Raw genomic sequence first — 5,865 nt, 5'->3', positions numbered from 1 at the left:
AGGAACAAATATTTATAAAGTGCCTATTATCAACAAACCATTGTAGTCGGTCTACCCGGGATAGTAAGCAAAAGCTAAACAAATTGGGAAGGTGAAATAGGCTTTTCTTGTAACACAGCCTTGATGGCTGCCTTACCCCATGTTGGTGAAGAAGCACCCTGTGTTTAGTCCTACTTAACAACTCAGCTGAAAATAGCCCAGAGACCAGCCAGCCACTTGGGAAACCTGAATCTGAAATAAGAATAATTTTGGCTGGTGATAGTTCTGAATAATAGATTTCTTATTTTCGAGATACATGCTCCCCGTAGTTTTGAAGACTGGCACAATTGAAGGTTACCATTTAAATTAAAAAGAATCTTTGGGAAAGTCTGCATTTTATGTGGCAGAAATGTGTATTTCACTAGTATTGAAACCTATATAAAATAGAAATCGGTTGAATCACTTACATGCAAGCAGCCTGAAGAGTCTCAAGTGGACGGTATTGCTGAGAAATCAAGATGGTAGCCCACTGTGGATTAGGACGTCACAGAAGAAAGCAGATTAATATAAAAGTGCTTTGATATTCACCAGTGGCAAGGGTGTTTTTACACAAACTACATTAAATGAACGGTTGGATTTTTTTACATGACAAAAATAGAAGATGGGTTTGCTTTTCTAAAGACTTAATCACTTGAATCATTGAAACATTTTTAAATGTAAACAACAAATGTTTCTATGTCTATTTCTAAAAGCAGATATGAAGTTATTTTTACAGAAATTGCTCTCAGAGGGAAATCATTGAGATAATAGGAGAGAACAGGATTTATATGTTAGGGGAGAAGGCAAACAGTCTAGGAAAAATAGATCTTGTTTGCACATTTTTGGCAGTAAACTAGTTAGCTGGTAATCTGTCCTTGAGTAAGCTGAGTAAAGGCATCAAAACAGTTTTAGATGTTTGTGAATTCTCCAGAAAACAGTGAGCCCTTCCATCAGCACGTCCACCTTGCTGAGATCAGGTCCACACCACTTCCCTCATGAGGATGTGTTACCTGGGATACTTTAATAAGTCAAATTATACAAAATTCCATATGGAATATTTAATGAAATTTCTAACACTTGTGCAAAGAGAAGGCAAACACTGAGCAATAGAGTGTTAGAAAGAACCTAGTGTGGTGTGTAGGCACAGAGGGAGGATCCATAGAAGTAGATTATTCTGGCTGAAATGGAAAGTTATATTTAGGGGGAGGTAGGAGAGGGTTGAAAAGACAGGATGAAGCCAGATTATCAACATCCCTGAACGAGTTCGACCTTCATTTCACAGGCATCAGAGAAAGGAAGAGATGGGGTAAACTCTGTTATGGAATTTGCTTTGCAAGTGCAGTGCAGGATGAGACCAGAAGCAGGGACTGGTTAGGAGGCTGTGACAGGAGACAGTAACGCAGGCCTAAGGTTCAAATCGGTAGATTCAAGGAACAATAAAGAAGAAAAACGCATGAGATTTAATGGAACGTTAGGGGGAAAATATAAAAACTAAAGTGACTTGAGTTTTTAACCTGGGTAGCAAAGAGAATGATTTATCAGTAAATGGAAATCAAGAAGGGAATCTAGTTTTTCTGGAAAAATGCATTTTAGGAATATCATATTGAACATATATATGAAATCTCACCCTTGCCTACCTCCCAGTCCCCTTACCCAAATCTGTTCTTTTTTCCTGTAGCATTTATCACTCTCTAATACAGTTTACTTAGTTGTGATATTTACTGACTATTGTCTGTCTCCTTCTACCTGAAGAAGCTCCACAAGGGCAGGGATTCTGGGGGGTTTTGTTCATTGGTGTGTCTCAAGCATGTTGAACTGGCATGTAATAAGTGCTCAATAAATATATGTTAGCTGAAAGCATGGGTAAACTCAGCACCCAAGAAACAATATCCACCATGCAGTTGAAAAATAATAACTAACACATATTGAGAACTTGTTCCATGCAAGGCATTGTTTGGTGCTTTAAGCTGAGGCACAGAGGGGTAAAGAAATGGCTTAATCAGGAAAGTGGCAGAGCCAGGATTCCAACCCGGGTGAACTGACTCTAGAGCCCACACACATCATGTACCACTCACTTTATGTCACCATCTCATGGAGTGAAGAGGCAAGATGGGAGGGGCTGAAAGAGACTGGGAATCAGATTCCCAGCTGTAGTAGCTGAAACTGGAAGCAGAAGCTGAGAATATAACAAAAGACTAATGATAGATGCTTAGCTTCTCCAGGGTTCTTTTCCTAACCAGAATGCTATTGCTGATATTGGTGGGCTTGTGACATCTCTGTGGATCTATATTATTGCATTTTAATAACAGGTTAAAACCATTCATTCTTCAGAAGTACTGTACTTGGAGAGCCCAGTTTTAACAACAACAACAAAAATCTCTTGTTTTATGAAATTCACTATTGAGCTCATATACACCAGGTATTTTAAGTGTTGTAAGAAAAAAGGTGGTACATCTGACAGCCCTAAATAGCAGCCTCAGGAAGTCTACCTCTTAAGTGATGATGCTTCTTTGCCCATTAGAATAGAGCAGAATACCGGGGTATCTTGTGGGTTCCCAGGAGCTGAATGGAAATGCAGGCATGTTATATCAGAAGCAGTCCACATTTTCACCTCTAGCTACTGAAAGCAGTAGATTGCCAGATGCATACTTGAAACGTTACATCAAAAGCCTTTGAAGAGGTGGTTCTGATAATTTTACTTTCAAAAGGTAATTTTGGAAAACTATGTCACATGTTAAATTTTTTAGACAGTCTACCTGCTCTCCTACAAGTAAAGGGTCTTTTTACTGTAACAGCTACAGCTTATACTTGAATGTGCTTATTGCCATATGTTGAAATATCTAAATAATGTAAATTTTATAAAAACAAATATAAAATATCTACTTCTGACTTAAGCTGAAAGTCCCAGTCTATCAAACTAATCTAACATACCACCCACTTCAGTTTCACACCTTTTAGCACTGGAGAAAACTGAAACTATGTGACTGCTCCAGAAGGAGACAGAATTTTTGTTTTCTCTCATTCTAGTTTGTATGTGTAGTCAAAAGATGTCTGAAGCCCCGCCAGGAAAACAGCAGTGGAACCTGACCTGCTTGTGGGGAGATCATTGTATGTTTTAAAAGGTAAGTGATCCAACAGGGACCAACTGTATAGCACAGGGAACTATATTCAATATCTTGTAATAACCTATAATGGAAACGAATGTGAAAAAAAATATATATGTAACTGAACCACTTTGCTGTTCCTGAAGTATTGTAAATCAGCTATACTTCAATTTAAAAAAAAAAAGTAAATGATCATGTTTTAGCAATTCAGTAAAATTTATGTCATGGACACTTAATTACATCTCTCTAGGCCTCCTGAATTTCTTCAATTGTATCATGTGAGCTTCTTCAATTGTTTCATGTGAGTTTTAGCCTAGACTCTCCAACGCCTTGCCCCCAAAGTCTATATTTCTTAGGGCATCTTCATGATTTTTACCACGTGTGTATACCACTGAACTATTATTTATAACCATTTTTCTTTAAATAGGCCAGCTTAAAATAATCTAAATATGTTGATTTTTAAAATAAAAATTTGCATGACTACTAAAAAGGAAAACCAGCATCATTTTCCCTAGCTAGAAAGCAGCTATAAAAATAATTACAATGAAAAATAAACATAGACTTACATCTTAGTTAGGTATTGTCTTCAGAAGCTGTGATACTGAGACTGGCTCTTTCTGTGATAGAAAAGAAGATGAACAAGTTTTAGAGACAGAGAATTGAGTTATCAAAAAGATGAAAAGAGTTGAAAAAAATGAACTTCTTCACTATGGCATTTATTGCATTTGAAATGTACTGTCCCATGTACCACCCCCTTTGACACTCATCCTACATTTTGGAAAGCCACTACCGTAGGTAATCCCCAAGATTCATTTTGGCTCTAATCATATAGTTTAGCAGAAAGCTCAAGTTTTGGGGTCAGACAGACATGGATTCCATATGCCCTATCCAAGCCTCAGTTTCTTTATCTGTAGGATGAGGATAATAATATATAGTTCACAGTGTTACGAAGATTAAGTGGAGATATGTAAAATCCATAGCTTACCACCTGGCACATAGTAGAGGCTTCATAAATATTAATTTTCATTTTATATTTTACATTAATTGGACTTATCTAGCAACCTAATTTCAGGAGCTGTTACTGAGTCCTACTTGCCACACGTCAGGCCAATAAATCGAGAAATGAGATATTGGGGGAAGGAATAGTGACTTTATTCAAAAAGTCAGCAGATTGAGAAGATGGTGGACTAAGGTCCTAGAGAACCATCTTACCACGAGGTAGAATTTAGGGTTCTTTTATACTCAAAGGGGAGGGGCTGTGGCTGTTTGTTGCAAACTTCTTGGTCTGAGGTCATGATGTCCCTGTAAACCTCCAACAAGACACATGTTATTCTCTGTTCTGCAACTTTTTAACTCTATATGAATAGAAAAGTGTTATACACTTAAAGGTCAGAACCTTGAAAGTGGGCTATCCTGTATATTTCAGGCTACAGGCAACATTCATAACTCGAATCAAAAGCAACAGACTACAGGGCTTCCCTGGTGGCGCAGTGGTTGAGAGTTCGGCTGCCGAGGTAGGGGACGCGGCTTCGTGCCCCGGTCCCGGAGGATCCCACATGCCGCAGAGCGGCTGCGCCCGTGAGCCGTGGCCGCTGAGCCTGCGTGTCCGGAGTCTGTGTTCCGCAACGGGAGAGGCCACAACAGTGAGAGGCCCGCGTACCGCAAAAGAAAAAAAAAAGCAATAGAATGCAAAGGTTAAAGTAAAAGAAACGGATCTAATATGGAGTCAGATTCGTTCCTCCGTATTACAGAGTGGTTCAGTGGTTCTGATTACACAAATTCAAAATACAATCTTTTCTCACCAGTGGAATCAGACCTGATGTTTTCATAAACTCCTGCTTTTATATACTCTTTTTGGAAATATAGACAAAACGTTTTTAAATGTAAGCATATACTGTGTTTGTATAGCAAGGAAAATCAAGACATCCTAGCAATAAAACCAAAAGATTAATATGTAGCTAAATTTTAATGTAAAGACTTGCATAGCTAATTAGTGAAAGGAGCCCATGAGGATGAGCATGTGTTGGGAGAAGTAAGGATTATGAATAATGTTTAAATCTCTATTTTCAACATAAAAGAGCTTGTTGTTCAGTTGCTTCTGATAAGCCCAGTGGGAATATCAGTGATCTTTGCTCCTGTTGAACACTGAAAATCATCATGTAAAATAGGAGAAAATAGCTGGCTAAACAGGAGCTTCCTTGGAAATCTACTAATAGAAAATTGGGGGAGAGAAGGGGTAGCCTGGGAGAAAGAGATCTGCAAGATTTCATTTTAGCCCTGGATAAACACCGTTCCTGCTTTTACCCATCTTTACCTAATAGAAATGTAAAGGGCCAAGTTCAGAGAGAAGGAAAGACACAAAAGCATTTTGTGTGGAACAAAAACAGAAGTGCTTCAATTTCACAGAAATGGCACTCTGTATCCTGAGCTGTTCTTACATTGAAATGCTACTGCACAAAGACCTTGGGAGCCCTGTGGTCTTAGGAAAAACTGTTGTGGACTTGACCTTTCAAGGTAGCAAGTCACTAGCATGACTTAGAAAGGAAGAGAGCCGTTGTGATGGATTATTATGACTCCTGCACTGTCACTTTCATCAGTTAGGACAGGTTTTGGAATGTATGTTGGGATGTAGCCGTAAATCTGGTTAACAAGGGAGCCCCTAGGGAAAATGACGTGTGGAAGAGAGAAGATGCTTTCACACCTGGGATTTCTCAGCTCCCTTCTGTTCTCCCTTTCAGCATTT

The sequence above is a fragment of the Stenella coeruleoalba genome (genome assembly GCF_951394435.1).
Source record: "Stenella coeruleoalba genome assembly, chromosome: 18".
NCBI lineage: Eukaryota > Metazoa > Chordata > Mammalia > Artiodactyla > Delphinidae > Stenella > Stenella coeruleoalba.
The sequence above is the reverse complement of the archived record's forward strand: the minus strand, read 5'-3'. Positions refer to the sequence as shown.